The sequence below is a fragment of the Bombyx mori genome, chromosome 11, assembly GCF_030269925.1.
Source record: "Bombyx mori chromosome 11, ASM3026992v2".
NCBI classification, from domain to species: domain Eukaryota; kingdom Metazoa; phylum Arthropoda; class Insecta; order Lepidoptera; family Bombycidae; genus Bombyx; species Bombyx mori.
In genome coordinates, this window is record NC_085117.1 from 8,276,346 (window position 1) to 8,297,188 (window position 20,843).

The window sequence follows — 20,843 nt, forward strand, 5'->3', positions numbered from 1 at the left end:
ATTTTCTCAAAGAATTTATAGAAAGGTTATATCCCACCAAGGGAAGATATTTGTATGATAAATATAAATGTCTTTTCCAGGGTTATGGATGTATATTAAATATATGTATGTGTATAATAAAAATCTTACATTTATTTCCGTTATCTGGTACCACAAGTTCTTTACGAACTTATCACGGGACCAGTTAACGTGGCGTGATTGTTAGTAAATATTTATTTATTTATCATTCGATATTTATAATTTTGTGAGAACTGCTCTTAATACATCCGATAACCCTATTCTGGGAACAAAAAGTTGACAGCGTACTAACAAACTGAATTTATGTGTTTAAAGTCTGCGAACTCTCACTCATATTTCTCCCCCATTATTAACTAGACCACATTTCACGTAAGCAATGATTTATCCTTCGAAACCTGTAATCTGGGCGTCCCGAAGCCAGACTTAAATTAGATGTCAGACCTAGATCCAGTGTTGCAATAACTAGGCTTTATCTTTCAATAGACGGTAGTGAAATGTAGATCGTTTTTGTACGATTTATCGGAGAATTTTTCTTTGTTGGTCATGTGTTTGAATAAGTTCACTGTATAAAAAAGGTATTAAAAAGCTTAATTTACGGTTGCCTTGTTTGTTTTTGTAAGCTATGCGTCGTTTATTCGATTGAGTTATAATTCTGTGCAGTTACTATCAAGTCTTTTTTTTCTCCTACCTATGCTGATAGCCTTGAGAGGCTATTTCAGCTTCACCCTAACGTATGTAGGTGAGCTCACGGGGCTCAAACCGGAGTGTTGCTAACACTGACCCTAGCAAGAGTAGTGCTATCAAGTCAGGAAAGGTTTCTGGTATGGTTATAAAAGTATGACAAGTCGCGCTAAAGTCGTTTACTAGTGTTAATTGTGGACCAGACTGATTAGGTGAAAGAAAATATTTACGCCAACATCTGTGTCATTTTTTATCGAAAAAAAAAGAAACATGTAAACATATGGTAAACAACCAGTTGTGTTTTTTTTATAGTTATGGCCTGGTAACGAGACCTTTAAGCCAAATATTTTATTTTCTACTTATATTCTGTTACGAGCAAAAAATTTAAGAGTACACAACGGCATCATAATTTCAAAATATTTTAATTTCAAATGTTCCCAATTCAATGAATAATTTTTATTTTTATTACTATTACCTTTTATTTTTTTCTAATGGTTTTAACAAATTTAATGAAGCGATGAATGCAAATGAACAATGAACAGTATACTATTTTTTGAAATGTATAATAAAATCGAAACAGATTTTTTATCTCTAGGTACATGGGCGTTTAATTTTCATTAAAGCTCAAATAGCTATTGTTTGATTTACAGATAAACATAAATGATTAGACATAAGATATTGAAAACGTAACATTGTTAATGTTTCTATTTAGATAGAAACCGTTACCAGATTTACATGGGCATTTTACCTTGGATATAAATTTAATAGGCTTTTAGTAACCCGCCCAGAACGTGCTCGATCCGGTTGACATATCGACAATGTCATCTTTAAAGTAAAGTAGCTAAGTCAGGGCTGCTACAGCCGTTGCTAGTTTTTATATATGAACGGACCATTGTTTTTTTTTCCAAAATTATAACGGTATAACTATAGATAACGTGACAATCCTGAATGGACTATTTCGGAATACTAAGAAAGTTTGAAATCAGCAGACTGTTTACATTTTTTTTGCTATCTATTACTAGTGATCTCGAGGGCTTATGCTAGCTTCACGTGAACTGACGTGGTTTCTATTTAAAGTTTCGATAATTATCCAAATGCAATTGAAATTGAGGTTCGATATTGGAGCCGTGAACCGGACACGCAACATCAAGTGGGTCGCGAACGAGTTCTTTACTTCACCAATAAGAAAGTGGATGGTCAGTTTCTTGACCCATACAATACAAAAAAATAATCTACAAAGACTAACATACTAACGTGGTGAACAATTGGAGAGACCTATGTCGTCCAGCAGTGGACTGCTATAGGCTGATGCTGATGATGATGACTAACGTACAACATATAACGTAAATTAAAAGTATGCCCGTCTTTAAAATGTCTATGGGCTCCAGTAACCACTTAACACCAGGTGGGCTGTGAGCTCGTCCACCCATCTACAGTAAATTTCAAGTAGTTCGCCTACAGAATAAAGATGCCAATTTTTCTAAAGAAAAACCGTATCTGCGTCAAAAATGACAGCAACCACCTCACGGCTTCATCTCTATTGGTTCCGTTAACAACTTCACAGTTGAACACAGTGAAATCGTTCCCTCGTGTTTTGGAGTTTGTTACACCAGAATTATGAAGTGCCAACCCTACTACACCTTAGCCATATCGGCGTACCGAGGATCGTACTTTTATGAGCAACATCAGCAAGGCCCACCAGCGATTAAAATCTGACAAGGATTAATATTTTACGCGAATTGTTAATGGCAGTAAAGCTTAATGGTTTGGTTAAGTAATGGTAAAGATTCACGTGGTACCACTGTGAGCCAAACAAGTTTAAGGTAAAAGCGATTAATTGGTGTATTAGGCTGTTTAAAGTCCACTGAATTTAACATAAAGATCCCTTTTTTTTGTGCTTTCTCCCAGTGGAAAGGATTATGAAAATTGTTTTAATCCACAGTGGCTTTAAGACGTAGGTCAAATTATTGCTTCAAGTACTTAAACCAGTTGTTTTGTGTTACATGGTCAATATCCGATAGATTTTTCCTGTTTAATCCATAGCCATTATAACGTGTATGCCACTTTTTTTTTTCTTTGAGTGCCTTCTCCCGGTGGAGAGGATTATGAAAATGTTTTTAATCCACAGTGGCTTTAAGACGTAGGTCAAATTATTACTTCAGTTACTTAAAGCAGTTGTTTTATGTTACATGGCCAATATCTCGTAGATTTTTCCTGCTTAATCTATAGCCATTATAACATGTATGCCACTACCAACCTTGAGATATGAAATTGAAGCGTGTGTAAGTGAGTGAATGAGAGATGAGTTTCAATCGAATTGTATAACTATTGTCCCCCTCTTAGTACCGCAACGTATTACTGCTTCGCTCGAGAAATAGGCAGGATGGCGGTACCTACCAGTGCTGGCCTAGTATGCGCCCTAATAATTACATATTTAACTAAAAATGGTTTTCCCGTTTAATTTCGGGTGTTTAATGTAATTATATTATTTCCGTTTCGCTTACTGCGCAGTTTTCGTGTTCGCAGACGACTCGCTCAAACCGAAGAGTACTTAAAGCTTATTAGCTTATACCTTAGCTAGTATTAGTAGAGTAGCTTATAGCTTAGGTAATTACAAAATAAGGTAAAAAGCAGAAAAACAAACAGGATGAGAGTAGAGTTGTTGTGGTCAATTTTTGGAGTTTGGAGACATTTTGTTGATGAAAGAAATTAGTTAGGTGGTGATAGGACCTCTTGTGAGTCCGCACGGGTAGGTACCACCAACCTGCCTATTTCTGCCGTGAAGCAGTAATGCGTTTCGGTTTGAGGGGTGGGCCAGCCGTTGTAACCATATTGAGACCATAAAACTTATATCTCAAGGTATGTGGCGGCATTTACGTTGTAGATGTCTATGGGCTCCAATAACCACTTAACACCAGGTGGACTGTGAGTTTGTCCACCCATCAAAATTTGAATTCAGGTTCAACAGACCAGTTCATCTACCCTCAATATTGTCAATCTTGGGCTCAGGACTGCCAATATGCGGCCAACTGTTTGTACTATCCGTATGAAATTTTCGAACGTGACTAATGTTTAAATTGACTTCAAACTTCTAAATTGCCACGTTCTAGAAACTACCGTTCTGATCCCGCGGGGTTTCCGCGCGCTGACAAGCATCCGGAGACCGATCTCGGCTGTCACCTGCATTGCTAACGGGAGCAGTAATGAAAGGATGTTTGGCTCAGCGTAAACGTCAATTACTAGACTTGTAAGACGTGGTTATACAAGTATTATCTGTGACTTTCCTATTTGCTTTTGAATTAAACAGGCGTTTTCAGTTTTTTGTTAAATTGTTTATTGTTTGCTGCCATCTTGTGACATGAGTTCTAAGACACAGTTTAAAAATACGACGCCTGCTTCACCCTTGAAACCGAAAGGTAATCTGCTTCATGGCAGAAACGGGTAGGCTGGTGGTACCTTTGAAGTCGTCGTGGCCTAAAGGATAAGCCGTCCGGTTCATTCATATCTTGCGATGCAACGGTGTTCGAATCCCGCAAGTGGGTACCAATTTTTCTAATGTAATACGTACTTGTCAAATGTTCACGATAGACTTCCACGGTGAAGGAATAACATCGTGTAATAAAAATCAAATCTGCAAGATTATAATTTGCCTAATTCATACCGAAATGGTGGTAATTGAAACCGAAACGCATTACTGCTTCACGGTAGAAATAGGTAGAGTGGTGGTACCTATCCGTGAGGGCTCACAAGCCATCCTACCACCAGTAATTATGAAACTTATAATTTTAGCGGGTCTTACACGATTTTATTCCTTCCCTTCAATTAAGTAAAATATTACATTTCAATCATTTAGTATAGTTGTGATTTTTTTTTTCATTTTTTATTGCTTACATGGATGGACGAGCTCACAGCCGATTTGGTATTAAGTGGTTACTAGAGCCCATATACATCTACAACATATATGCGTCACCTACCTTGAGATATAAGTTCTAAGATCTCAGTACAGTTGCTGTTGTCAACGGCTGCCCTATCCTTCAGATAGAAACGCATTACTGCTACACGCCAGAATTAGGCAGGGCAGGGCAGGGCAGGATTTAAATTTGCAATTAGAAAAAGAGATATGGTAGTTAAAGATAAATCTATGGGATTTATTGGGCTACAAGGGAATGAAATTGGATACTATTGGAGATTTAATTTCTATTGCGTGTGAATTGCACAAATTATTTTTATTGCATATGAAGGGTGATTGATACATCATCATCATCATCAGCCTTTATCTGCCCACTGCTGGACATATGCCTTCCTCAATGCCTTCCACAGAACGCGGTCCTCCGCCTTCCGCATCCAACGACTTTCCGCCGTGCGCACTAAGTCGTCGGTTGGTTGAATTGATACAGCCTGGCATTAAATCGGTAATGTGAGGTGGAAGTTTCAATTTGTTATTACAGTATTAACACAGGATCTAGTCGTTGGATTTTAATGTTCTTATATAACATGTTTTTCGAGTTCCATAGGAATTATTTAGCCCGCCACTATTTTATTACATTATTGAATGTCCCGTAGGGTTGATGAGACTTGTGAAAACTTGTTTTATTATTATTTTTTAAATGTCGACACTAAATACACATATATACAATGAAAAATAAATTATTTTTGACTCAGGATTGAATTTAATATTCGATGTTAAAATTTTCGGTAAAAAAACTCTAAAGAAATTTTCTGTTATTAATGTCGTAATTTTCGTTATAGTAATTTCTTTTATTCAATTGGCTTTTAAATTATCATAAAAAAATACCTTTTGTTAATCATCAAAAATTTTAAAGGATAGTTTCGAAAATTTGCTGCCAGTCCTCGTGGAAACACAATGTTCAAATCTCTGGTACATACAAACATCAACCAATCAACTTGCGTAAAGCCAATATCTAAATATCTATCCAATAACAATACTACTAGAGGTCCCGCAGTAGTCGAAATTCGACTATAATATAAACTCTTCTATAATCACAAATTTCGCCAAGGCTACACTATAAAAAATATTAATAAAGACAAACAGTATTTAATGTATTCTCAATTTGACCCCAGACGTCAAGAACAATAGTTTGACAATATAGCATGCATGCGTGTGTGCGTTAAGTACATGGTATGTAGTGTGTGTAATGTTTTCTTTATTGATTTAAGGTATCTTTTACGCATTATTTAAAAAAAAATTAGCATTGTGCACTTCTTCTCTATATTCTCTATAAGTGTGGAAAATTTCATACTCCTCCGTCCCCGTAATTTTCGTAAAAAGGGATACAAAGTTTTTCCTTCACGTATTAATTAATATATAGATATAGATACTCTGTTGAAAATATTTCCATAGTATAGTTTTAACTATGCTGTGCGTATCGTAAACTAGTTGTGTTCTCTCACGAAATGTATAGCTATAGAGATAATTATCGTTTGACACTAATCACGCGACATGAGACCTTATGTTGTAAAGGCATAATCGGTTTAACATAAAAACTGCATCAAAGTAAAGTTAGCCGTTGTCGTTCGTGTCACAGCATAATTTAGATTGCTAAATAGTTGTAGATACGTCATTACGAGATGCGTGTGCAGGTGATTCGTGCAAAAACTCAATGAGATCACCGCCGCAGTGTCGTCGGAACGTGACGGTAATTGATCAACAAGTTAGATCATAGTGGAGACAGTAACCATAGTTTATTTATATGAGAAGACTGAGGTATGTGATTGCTACCAGCAGGCAATCGAATGCTATTTACTATATAGAGGGGTGAAAGGTTTATGCGACATTTTTGCAACTTTACAGGAGATCCATTTAAAGTTTAAAATTTGGACAGAATATCATGATAAAAAAACTTCTTTAGCTATTTTAAAATTAATTGAATTTTAATTAAAAACATCGAACTGTTGATACTAATACCAAATAAAACGCACTTTTAATTACATGTAAGGAAATCGTCGTGCAAGGTAGAGGGGGTCGACCGAAGAAGACATGGATGGAGTGTGTGAATGACGATACGAGAGAGAGAGGAGTGAGTGTTGAGATGACGGCTGATAGAAGAAAATGGAATAGAAAAACTCGCTGTGCCGACCCCACCTAGTGGGATAAGGTGGAGACAAAGAAGACTTACAAAGATTAAAGTCGGATATTAAACGAAATATCGCTTAAACAAAAAGGGCTTTTCACCCCCCCGATATGTACAGTACGTACGAGAACTTGTCCCCTTAGCGGAAATGCGCAGTTTCCGGATCGAGCAGGAGTTAATGATGGACCATGACTTTTGATCTGACACATTTTTTCGTGACTTTTAGGCGATGGCCTATGTAGCGTATGTATAAGTTAACGACAAAACAGAAAATCACGACCTTACTCCAAACACGCTGGATTTAAAAGGATGTTCCAATCTCGAATAAAGGCTGGGATTAAAAATTTTCAATTTTTGTGTTCTTTATTATTTATTTACCTATTGTGGTTAAATATTGTTGTAACGGTATGTACCGGACACATCGAAAATTGAGTTTTATATATAACAAGGCCGATAATCTCGCTTTTGTTCATAGTAATTCTAGTCCAAAACCCGAAAAAATAAGTTTACGAGTTAATCTGCTGCTACTCGGAACTTCTCCGTTTCACTTATAGTGAACTTCCAGAGATCATTTTCGACACACACTCTGTATCTTTAAAATTAACTCACCTCCACGGAATTTTCTTGTAATGTTTGAATCAAGTTAAAATCTTTTCTTTAATAAATTCTTTGTCGTTTATCCTTCGAGTAAAGATGTCAATGAAAATTAACCATTAAATTAAATACAATGTTTTCGATCGTAAAATTATGGTGCTATTAGCCAGAGATCCGCAATCCATGGATTTGATATGGCCTCTGATGACAGATAGCCTGAGAATGAATGAGCATTCCCAAGGTTGCCTGAATTCTGGCACTATCTTTTGTTTCATCAGAATGTTTTAACAAAAAACAAATAATAGTTTAAAAAAACTAACAAAATACGCTATTACAGAAAATCCAATTAAAAAATAGAAAATAAATTTTAATAAATTTGAATTAAAAATAGTGTAAGAAAAAATGATTTTATTGTAAAAAAAGCGTCGGTTGCATGGTATCAGTAGTTATAAATATTATTTATTTTTCATTTTTTATAATAGTTGAATTTCAAGTTTTTCCATTTTTTTTTTAATGTTGAAATGTCATCGGTCCTTAATAAGTATACCAAATTTCGAGTTAATCGGACGTTTTAAAGAGGGTTAAAATCATGTTGAAAGATTCCGTTACAAACATACATACATACATCTGAAGCTAATAAAAGCGTATTAAAATAGTAAACAATAGCTTTGAGTAAGAAAACAAAAAAAATGACAAAAGTCAAATATTCTATTGCAAGTTGAGTTTTTAAGACTTGCACCATCCTATCTATAAAAGTAGTTTGAAAGCTTTGAGGAAACAGGTGTGCATTCACCTAATGAGCGTCAGTCTACATTTAGTGTCCAACATATATTTGAGGAGGTCATTAGATAGTATTAATGTCAAAGGCTGGTGTATGAAAGTAAAGTAGACTTTATTACAATTCTGTTACGGTCGGTTATTGTCGATTCTCTATCATTCACAGGGGGATCGGAATTTTGTCTACACGACAGAAGTATTTCCCGAGAATGATCTTAATTAATGATTATAATTATTAGGCGTTACTTTCCATTTGTTTTCTTATACATTTACTTCAAACTAGTGGTCCCGCAGTAGCCGAAATTCGACTATAATTTATTTAAATTATATGTTTTAACAATATTATGGTTTTATCGTCAGATTATACTATAATCACAGATTTCGCAAAGACTACACTTTAGACAAAATATATTAATAAAGACAAAGAATATTTTATCTGTTCTCAATTTGACCACAGACTATAAAGCAATAAGAAAAGATTATATTTGTGTACACACATGTGTGTGTCAAATACATGGTAGTGTATTTAATGTTTTTTTTATTGATTTAATGCATAATTAACAAAAATATTAGCATTCTGCACTCCTTCTCTATATCTATACTAATATTATAAAGAGGAAAGATTTGTTTGTTTGTTTGTTTCGAATAGGCTCCGAAACTACTGGACCGATTTGAAAAATTCTTTTTCCATTAGAAGCCGACATTGTCCCTGATGAACATAGGATACTTTTTTAATTTTTTTTTTTTTTTTTCATGTGTGTTTTAATGTTTCCGAAGCGAAGCGAGGGCGGGTCGCTAGTTCTTTATAAGTGTGGAAAATTTCATACTCCTCAGTCCGCGCAATTTTCGCAAAAAGGAGTACAAAGTTTTTGCTTCAAGTATTAATATATAGATTTCTCACTGATAGCGACAGAGCTGCCTGTTGCCTCTGCACGATTAAAACTAATATAATAACTTTTATAGTTAAATCTCGTGTTCATTTCATGATCGTTAAGGTGACTAGGGTTTTTATCAAATAAATATATGAACTTCAGAATATGTACTACATTGAATATTTCTTTGTGTTTTCAGTGGATTTATTTTGTTTGGCTATCTATCTGCCAGTAGCATGAGAGGCTTTTCCAGCTTCACATTGACTGGCAGGCGAGCTTACAGTCCTCAGCCAGAAATAGCTTGCTAACATCTGCCCTAGCAACCAAGAGCAGTGCTTCGTTGGATCTACCATTGGATCGCAATCGCGACCCACTGCGAAGGCATTTTTTATTCCAAATGAAATTTGGTTTTTACTTTTCGCACCTATTAATAAAGATTTTCATTACATTGTGGCGGGTAGCCATCATAGAACACAAGATATTTGACGTTGTAGATGTCTACGGGCTCCAGTAACCACGTAACACCACGTGGGCCGTGAGCTCGTCCACCCATCTAAGGAATTAAAAATTTAAAAAAAACCTGACAACAGATGGAACGCAACTAGTTTCAAAAAACACACATTACTTTTTCATATTTTATTTGCAAGCGCATTTTTTGGTCACTGAATAAAAAAGTCTTATGTTTTACACTGAAAATGTTATTTATCGATAAAATAATTGAGTTGTAAGTCACCTTGAGTGACAGTCTACTCGAGTCAGACGTACCAGCTATTCCAGTGATGTGATGACCATCAGATTTCTTCGAGATAAACTGGAGTAATCGATTCATCATTCAGGAGACAGACGGACAGACACATAAGCGCTTCAACGACAATGACCTCCCAAGATGTACAGATAACCTTATGTCAGTTTATACTGTACCGATGGTCGACTTAGATGAATGAAAATTCAATCTTATAAGTTTTAATTTCAAGGGCTACTTTACGTTAACAATTTATATGAACAGTTTATTTTAATCCGACAAGTTATTTAACATGAGAATCGGTTGAATTAGCATCTAATTTGTTGATAACTTGTCTTCGGCTATTCATTGATGTTTGTGAAAAGACTTTCACTGGTCGATTGGTTTAGTGATTACCATACGGTCAGTGTCAGTATCATTGTCAAATATATTTTGTTTTCGTTCGATGTTAAAGTCGATGAAGTGAGATATTAGTTCTAAGGTCCCAGTTATTACAATACAACGCCTGCTCCATCCTTCAAACCAAAACGCATTACTGCTTCACGGCAGAAATTGACAAGGTGGTGGTACCTACTCGTGCGGACTCAAAATACGTCCTACCATCAATAATTACGCAAATCATAATTTTACTGGTTTGATTTTTATTACACGATGTTATTCCTTTGCCGTTGAAGTCAATCGTGAACATTTGTTAAGTACGTATTTCATTACAAAAATTTACCTGTTTGCGGGATTGGAACACCGGTGCATCGCAAGATACGAATGCACCGGCCATCTTATCTTTTAGGCCACAACGAATTCATACTTGTATCGCTCTTCAAACTGGAACGCATCTTTGGTTTGCAGCTGAAATAGTCAGGATGGTAGTACTCACACCTGGTGATAATAGGCATCATCATCATCAGCCTTTATCTGCCCACTGCTGGACATAGGCCTTCCCTAATGCCTTCCACATAATGCGGTCCTCCGCCTTCCGCATCCAACGACTTCCCGCCGTGCGCACTAAGTCGTCAGTCCACCTGGTTGGAGGACGCCCCACGCTCCTGGTACCCATCCGTGGCCTCCATTCGAGGACTTTCCTCCCCCACCTGGCGTCGCTGGCTCGACAGATGTGACCGGTCCATTACCACTTCAGCCTGCTAACTTTGAGAGCAATTTGAGACAATAGGCATGCCACCTGTTAATTCTGGGTGGGGTTCGCAGTATCTCAATCTCCGGTGGCTTCTCTAGTCGCCTTTACGACACCCACGGAAAGAGGTGGGTGGTGTTATTCATGGTGTTCGATACAAATATACCTGACACTAAATAGGCACTAAATTCGAATGCTTTGCAGATTCCGTGATCATTGATGAACGATCCCAAGATCGAACTGTGGAACTGTTTTTATTCAAACAAGTAATTCCTATCATATAATATCGAATTCTTATTACCGAAAAGAATTCGCTTAAAGTTTTTCATGAAAATTTCAGAAATATTTAAGTAGATTAGTAACAAATTCGCATGCAAACTAAATATTTGTTTAAAATAATTATGTATTTAAAATACTTGAAGTTCGTTTCGGAGATTGTACGTAATAAAATTGCAACGGTTTAAAAGTTATTGGGGACATAAAAAAAAACACAAATAATATGATGCAGAAGGTTTGATTGTCTTGTATTTTTACAGAGATACATGATTTTACGTAAATTTAATACGTGACCCTGACGAATTATTGCCAAAGATATTTCTACTGCGAAGTAACGTGAGTTTTGGAACGTTCGTATTTATAGTGGACATTATATATTGCAGCCGAGACATTAATCTTATGTCTCTACACAGCGGCTGGAGGTAGGACGTCTTGTAAGCCCGCATGGATTGATACCACCGCTCTGCCTATTTCTGCCGTGAAGCAGTAATGCGTTTCGGCTTGCAGGCTGGGGCAGCCGTTGTAGTATAAACCTGAGATTTAGAACTCAAGATGGGAGGCGGCGTTTACGTTGTTGTCTATGTCTCCGGTAACCACTTAAAACTAGGTGGGACGAGAGCTCGTCTACTCGTGATCTCAGTAAAAATAGCAGCACTCAAATTGTTAATTTCTCTTGACTATAAGGTCTTATTTCAGCTTAGTGTATTTGATTTTCGAGGTGTATGGCGTGAATTTTCAGTATTCATACATAACATGAAAAAAATACCAGGCGTGGTCGTTTGTTTATTATTTTAATTACGTTATTTAATTAAAATTAAGTCTTCTTTTCGATTTTATCTTGTGTTACCCGCAAGCCAGACTATTTAGTTTGGCGTAGCAATCGCGCGAACAGATTTATAACTTCCAACTCCGGTGTTGTTTGAACCTACGTTTGATATTGCAATCGCCAATGTTATATTTCACATTTGCACATTTATACTTCTAAGTGCGTATCTATATATAAATATACCGAGATAAATTAGTTCAGTACAAAATTCTCTTCTTTTTGTAAATCGATTTTCTTCTCATTGTTTGACTAGGTTTTGACGAGTTTTAGTTTCTTTGTACAAGTTATTCGTTCACTTTTTCGGAAAAATACGATATTTTGAAATGAAAAGAGGAAATTTAGTACATAAAATTAATTTAAGTCTCGAGTTGTCACTGATTAAGGTCGTATTGCGATCACTGGCGAATTTTACTACTATCTACTATAAATATCTGAATAAATATTATTAGTATCTTCTAATTTTATTGACGTACATGCAAGTGCTTGTAAAATACCACGCTGTATGTCAAATTTAGCTAATAGAGAATTATCTATAGTATTAAGCTTTCTCTCTCTTTTTTTTTCTTACCTATTCGCTGGTAGTAAAAGCCTATGAGGGCATTCCAGCTACGCCCTGATGGCTAGGTGAGCTCACGGGCTCAACCTGAGAGAATTCCCTAAAACTTAGCAAGAGCGATGCTTCGCAGTATCTACCACCAGATCGGAATCGTGACCCACTGAGAAGATCCGGCGATTATATTATCTTAGTGGGCTATACGTTAGTTTCTTCTTATGTGTTGAGATTTTGTTTGTGCAATAGTAAGTTTTCTATATATCTATTTTAATTACGATTTTCTAGTAAATGTCTGTTTTAGTAAACTGTTTGTGCTCTGCTCCTCGTATTAGGGTATAAGGTGTTAGGTATTAGAGTATTATTAGATATTAGGTAAATAAAAAAAACAAGTTAATGGGTTATTAGAACTGATATACACCGTAATATGAATTACACCGATATCTTAAATACTATTATTATACCGTACTTTGGAATCGACAAAAAAGCGAGCAATCATTGATTTTTTTTATTGCTTAGTTGTATGGACGAGCTCACAGCTTACCTGGTGTTAATTGGTTACCGGAGCCCATAGACATCAACAACGTAAATGCCGCCACCCACCTTGAGATATGAGTTCTAATGTCTCAAAATAGTTACAACGGCTGCCCCACCCTTCAAACCAAAACGCATAACTGCTTCACGGCAGAAATAGGCAGGGTGGTGGTATCTACCCGTGCGGACTCACAAGAGGTACTACCACCAGTAAATTAGAAGATTCTAGTTCGAATAATAAGTTGTTACTATATAAACAAAAAAAAGCGAGATGTAGCAGCAGTAGATACAGAAGCTAATTCAAGTATCATAAATCTTCAGGGAGGAAACAGGACGATGTGTTTATATGGGCAAAAAGCCATTCGCTTTTCCTCCTAAGATATAAATAGGCATTAAGTATCAAGGCTATACTGACACAGCAGACCATTCCAATTACAAAATGATATTATAGTTTAGATTTTTTTTATTGTTTAGACGGGGGCACGAGCTCTCGGTCCAACTGATGTTAAGTGGTCACCGCAACCCATAGAGGTCAACAATGAAACGCCACCACCTACCTCGAGACGTGAGTACTAAGGTTTCAGTTGTAACAGTACAACGGCTGCCCATCCTTCAAACCGAAACGCATTACTGCTTCACGGCAGAAATAGGCAGGGTGGTGGTACTTATTTGTGTGCATGCAAAAATTTGTTCTACCACCAGTTATTATCCTACCACTAGTAACAATAAAAGATAAAAATGATAAAGATAAAAATACTGTCAAAAATTAGCTTCATTTTCAAATTTGGAGCTACTATTATATATATATATATATATATATATATAATCTATATATTAATACGTGAAGCAAAAACGTTGTATCCCTTTTTACGAAAATTGCGCGGACGGAGGAGTATGAAATTTTCCACACTTATAGAGAATATAGAGAAGAAGTGCACAATGCTAATTTTTTTTTAAATAATGCATAAAAGATACATTAAATCAATAAAGAAAACATTACACACGCTACATACCATGTATTTGACGCACACACGCATGCATACTATTTACTGTCAAACTTTTGTTCTTGACGTCTGTGGTCAAACTGAGAATAGATTAAATATTGTTTGTCTTTATTAATATTTTTCTATAGTGTTGTAGTCTTGGCGTTGAAAATAAAATCATAATAGTGTACAAACTTACAATTCCAATTAATTATAGTCGAATTTCGACTACTGCGGGACCTCTAGTATTATTATATATTACTAACTTCAAAGGATTTCCTGATATTTTTTAAAGTAATAATAGATGTTAACATCAACAAGATAACAATAATTATACATTAAGATATTAGTTAGAAGGTTACTAAGGGATCAGGTGTGATATCGCATTACACAGATCGCCTCATGTGAGCGAAGATATACTTCCGCGTACACAACCTTGAATCATAATAAGGTTATTGAAGGAAACCATAAATATATATTTTTCATTTTAATACATTTTATCCAGGTGAACTAGATCTGAAAGATCTCCAGTAATATCTGGGCCAGATCTGGAAGCGGATCGCGAGCAGGGCAATCTTCGGGAACATGGGCGATCTAACCAATACTACTGCATATACATCGTCAGCGCAACCACGACCGCTCTGACAAGAGTCCGACTACGAAGAAGAAGGCGAACGAGCTCACAGCCTACTTGGGTTTAACTGGTTACCGGAGCCCATAGACATCTCTAACGTAAATACATCCACTCGACTTGAAGCCGTCGTGGCCTAACGGATAAGACGTCCGGTGCATTCGTGCTGAGCGATGCACCGGTTTGAAGAGTGGGACAGCCGTTGTAACTATACTTGATAACGGCCGTCTGGTGTAGTGGTAAGTGACATGGTCACTACATAAGAGGGTCGCGGGTTCGAATCCCGCCAAGGGAAGATATTTGTATGATAAATATAAATGTCTTTTCCAGGGTTATGGATGTATATTCAATATATGTATGTGTATAATAAAAATCTTACATTTATTTCCGTTATCTGGTACCTGTAACACAAGTTCTTTACGAACTTATCACGGGACCAGTTAACGTGGCGTGATTGTTAGTAAATATTAATTTATAATTTAATTTAATTAATTTACTTGAGACCTTAGAACTTATATCTCAAGGTGGGTGGCGCATTTACGTTGTGGATGTCTATGGGCTCCAGTAACTACTTAGCACCAGGTGAGCTGTGAGCTCGTCCACCCATCTAAGCAATAACAAAAAAAACTCACCTAGAGACATGAGGTCTATGGTCTCAGTATAATTCCAACGGCTGCTCCACCCTTCAAACCGTGCGAATTCACAATACCCGTGCGGACTCACAATACGCCTTACCACCAGTAATTACGCAAGTTATAATGCGGGTTTGATTTATTTAATACGCGATGTTATTCCTTGATCATAAAATGATGGAAGGAGAAAACATGTTGCGCTGACCCCAGGTGACTGGAAGAAGGGTAGGAGAATGATGTTATTCCTTAAACGTGTGTCATTCATGTACATGTGTGCCATTAATATTCGTGAGCAACGGTGAGCGCTTACCATCAAACGGGCCGAGTTCTCATCTGTCTACAAATCCACTAAAAAAGTATGCGGTAGACTTCAATTGTATTGTACTAGCGACCCGCCCTCGCTTCGCTTCGGAAACTGTAATTTATTGATTTTTCCACTATTTAATGGATGTTATTATACATATAAACCTTCTTCTTTAATCACTCTATCTATTAAAAAAAACCGCATCAAAATCCGTTGCGTAGTTTTAAAGATTTAAGCATACATAGGGATATAGGGACTTTGTTTTATACTATGTAGTGATTAAGCTTTCCCACTCTTCAAAGCGGAACACACGACTGCTTGGCGACAAAACATGTAGGATGGTGGTACCTTCCCGCCCGGGCTTACAAAGTCCGATATTTCAATGTAATCTTAAAACGATTCACCGAGGTCATGTAATACAACATAATATAGGTAATATGTAATTGATTGTCAGTATGTAATCGTCCTAGAGGCAACCTTAGTCGGTGTCTAAGAAGTTTAACCTCTAAAATACAAATAGACTTATATAACTGTTCAAAGACGAACGAGTGATAATTGCGTTATGAAATTTCAGCTTTTGACTTCCTAAACGACGCAAAAGAAAAACTTTAGCTGGCCGGGGTCTGATAACGTTCTACGCTCATCTATTTATGAGTTTGTTGATACGTTTGTTTCGGATATAGATCAAAACTTTGTTTGAAACTCTAAGCTTATTTTCAATTAAAAGTACTCTTACGGATCTCAAGTTTATTTTTGTCATATCGGGTTAACTAACAATATCTTCTCAATAGAGCGATCCGGCTCAGTATCTTCGGAACCTTGCCTAAAGGGACTCCTTTTAATAATATATTTTAGTTATTATATTATTATTTGTATTATTTATTATTATTAATATTATTTTAATATTATTAATTTAGTATTTAATTTTTAATTTTAGTCATTATATTATTATCGAAGTTTCGAATACTTTACGGTTTTCGTCATTTTACGGTTTACGTAAAAGTTGTTATAATTATGACTTATTTCAATTCGTTTCGATGCTAATTCTACATTACAACTATGAGACAGAACACATGAAAAGGCAAAGGGGGAAAGTGAAGCGTTTAGTGCGGAGCACATCTCTACTATCACCCTCCCCTTCGGGACGCCAGACCGGCGGTCGTCGGCGCCACGACCACCAGCCCTCTCGGTCGGCAGGCTATCCGAAGCCCGCCTAGATGGCGCCGGTTAGCATGAACTATCCCACAGAATACTAACTAGCTCTAGGTCAGAACTAGCGTGGGTCGAGAATAGCCGGCCTTCCGTCACCCGGATACTCTTGCGTAAGACGCGTCCATAGCAACTTGCACATCGTCTTCTTACGCTCCCCTCGCCGGTTCCCAGGCCGACAATGTCGCTTAAACCAAATAGTCTTTCACCTGTCGATTTGCATACAGCACAAAGTAATATTCAATTTTCGACCAATAACCATAAAAACGTTAACAGTAGTTTTACTTGTACGTATTTCGATTTTGTTTTTTACAACGCATGTGTACGGAACCTAAATTTTACAACTGCGTTTACCTGTTTGTTGGATGCTGTGTTTATTGACAAACGGGTTTCAATTAGGATGTTTAACACTCGGTTACGTGAACGGTAGTTAAATGGCTTGTTAAGTAATCGTTTATAAAGGTGCGACATCGTTAGTCAATTTTTAAGCTGTACAAATAGGCAATACTTAATTGGAATTTAATTGGTGGTGCCGGTGTGTATAGATATCGCAATGTGTATGCCGTTAACCGCCTCAATAAAGTATTGAGGTGAGAGAAATAGGTACTATGAGTTAACCCATGCATCAGCCCGCTGAGTTTCTCGCCGGATCTTCTCAGCGGGTCGTGCTTCCGATCCGGTAGTAGATTCACTCGCGAAGCAGCTGCTCTTGAAGTGTTAGGTCTCCTTCGAAGGCACTCAGGCAGCTATTAGCAAATCCCACCCCCATTTTTACTGGTGGACCTCTTCTGAGTCCGCGTGGGTAGGTACCACCTATTTCTGCCGTGCAGCAGTAATGCGTTTCAGTTTGAAGGGTGGGGCAGCCGTTGTAACTATACTTGAGACCTTAGAACTTATATCTCAAGGTGGGTGGCGCATTTACGTTGTAGAAGTCTATGGGCTCCAGTAACCACTTAACACCAGGTGGGCTGTGAGCTCGTCCACCCATAAAAAAAAAGCTAACCCTATGCTCGCCCACCTGTCCTGAAACTAAAAAGACTTCTGGGCCACAAGTAAAAAAAAATAATAATAGTGGGATCATAATGTTGTGCTTAACCAGTAATTACGCAAATTTATAAACATTGCGGATTTGATTTTTATTATAATTACGACACCGTTCTAGTTTTGCACAAGACTTCCTTGAGCATTACGTTGATTTTGTGTGCAATTGTTATTTATCTGTCTGCGGTATTTGAACACGGACGCGGTCTGATCGCTCGTACCTATATACTAGGCCTTAAATCCTGCTGCGAGCATACTCGATCCTGTAGACCGAATGGTAAACAGTCGACGTCGTCCTAAGCACGACATTACGGACCCTCCCGATCTATTAATGGTGCTTTTAGGTACCACAAGCACCGGTCACCGTCCTCGTCGAACCCGTCGCTTGCGGTGAAGGGCTCGACGAGTGAATTAACCCATATAGATAGTCCACTGAGTTTCTCGCCGGATCTTCTCGATGGGTCGCGTTTCCGATCCGGTGGTAGATTCTGCGAAGCACTGCTCTTGCTAGGGCTAGTGTTAGCAACACTTCCGATTTGAGCCCCGTGAGCTCACCTACATGTTAGGGTGAAACTGAAATAGCCTCTCAAGGCTACCAGCATAGGTAGGAAAAAAAAACTGCTGCGATTATTGTATTAACTCCTACTATCGGTATCAAAGACTTTCAATTGTTTCCCTAACTAATCTGGTAATTAATATCTTTCATAATCTAACTCTCTGTATGCATCAATTAAAAGTCATGAAATATTTTCAACTCATAGTGCTTCGTAACATAAATTTTACTACTGTAAACTATTACCAAAGAATAACAGGGGTCATCGCCTTCAATGTAATTGCTGACAGTATTTCGCTCCTTAAAGACCATAATTGTTACCGTTTCTCATCTACAGCAAATAAGCCTTAAGACAAACGTGATATGGTCTATAATTGATTTTTGTTTGATAAGAGAGAACGTAAACTTATATTTGTGCGTTTCCGAAGTGGCATTGACACGATACGTGATGGTCATTGAACATGAATTTGGACACGAACGGCATGTCTAGTATTTATTGTGTGTGAGCTTTGAATTATTTATTGATGTGTGTACGAAAATAAATAAAAAATGTATATTACTCTTACTTATTCCGTTCGTAAAGGTTGGTATCTTTTTTTTTAAAAGCATACATAAGGGAAATGGGTTGCATTCTTTTAAGATCTTCCGTTTGTCGATGTCTCCAAAGTGCAAAATTAGATCCATAGCTATCCGGGAATCTGGTGTTTGCTCGAATTGAATGTCGTCATCACATGATGTTCGATTACAACAGATATTTTTCTTATTAGGTCACTATCGTTTCAAACAACAATTTCTTTTAGTTTTTTAGTAAAAAAAATTGCCGTTCAAGTTTGTACCACAATACGATTTTGACGTCATCTCAACTCGCTGGAACTCCTGGCTGAGCCCTTGCTCGCCCACCTGCCCAAGCTGGAAAGGCCTCCGGGCCACAAGTAATCTCTCAAACATAAAAAAAGCTCGCTGGAAGATTGCTGGGTCATAGTCAGACTGTAGAATGTAACTTTAAAAAGCTATGTGGGAAATGGGAATACAGAGAAATTTTAAGACTATATATTTCAAACGCCAGTTGCCGTAGAAGCTCTGAATAGAGCGGGATAGAGAAAAGTGTTTTTTGTGGGCTGAAAATAGGTTTGCGAAAGGCCTCAATCGACATTCCTTTTTTGTTGTTTTCAAATCAAATTAAGAGAACTTTGTCTGCATGTTTTGGTTTTAATTTTGTTTTGCTCAAAAACTTTTTTGTTGGATGTCAGATTAAGATGTTATAAATATACAGCTTTTGCCGTTCAAGAACATTTTTTAAACAATTTGTTTAGGAGGAGATTAAAAAATGCAGAAGCACGAGGCTGGTAAAGGCCCAGGGCGGAAACAGCAGACCACGCTAACTAATACGGACAAAAGCTCACACTCAACTCAGATGAAATTGCTCTCGCAATTACAAGTCTCAAAAAAAAAGAACGAAAATTATAAAGATTGGTAGAAAATTACCCTTTTGAAAGTTAACCTTTTATCGAGACGCGTTCGGATGCTGTAATTCAATATCGATATTCTATCAATATAATAAATCGATTCGACAACACGATCACGCCTGACACACAATTCACAAAGAAAGTTTTTTTTTTATTGCTCTTGTAGGCAGACGAGCATCGGATGTCAATCGAAATTGAGAGTCATAAAGTTTTATAAAATGCATTAAATAATATAAATTATATTCTATGACGTATTTATATCGAAGCGACGCATAGCGAAGCATTAGACATTTCTCGAGTTAGGATGTTTGGATGATTAAATTTTGAAATCGGAATGACAATTAAATTTCATCTTTATTTTGACATGTTTTTGATATTACTAGTGGTTCCGCAGTAGTCGAAATTCGACTATAATTAATTGAAATTATAAGTTTCAAGATTGTTATGGTCCTATTGTTACAGATTTCGCCAAGACTACACTATAAACAAATACTCGTAATATTAAAGATAAACAATACTAACCTATTCTCAATTTGACTACAGACTTTAAGCAATAATAAAAGTTTGACAATAAACAAAGAGTATATGTGTGTGTCAAATACGTGGTAGTGTGTGTAATGTTTTCTTTATTGATTTAATGTATTTTTAATCCATAATTAAAAAAAAAAATTGCATTCTGCACTTCTCTATATTCTCTACAAGTGTGGAAAATGTCGTATTCCTCTGCCCGCGCAATTTTTGTATAAAGGGGTACAAAGTTTTTGCTTCACGTATTAATATATGTATAGATAATTGTCGGGATATAATAGCGAAGTTATAAGATCATTGTATTGTCATCAGTCATTGTGCTAAATTCGATGAACATGTCGTTCAAATATTCCGTTACATAGAAAAGTAAATACATACCAATCCGTATAAAAGCGTGCTAAAACG

At 36.7% G+C, this 20,843-nt stretch overlaps 1 protein-coding gene across 2 annotated transcripts in view; it reads right to left on the bottom strand.

The window, feature by feature from the left end:
- Positions 1 to 20,843, bottom strand: part of LOC101743327 (uncharacterized) — a 134,292-nt gene that overhangs the window by 47,641 nt on the left and 65,808 nt on the right. The gene's annotated exons all lie outside the window — the stretch shown is intronic.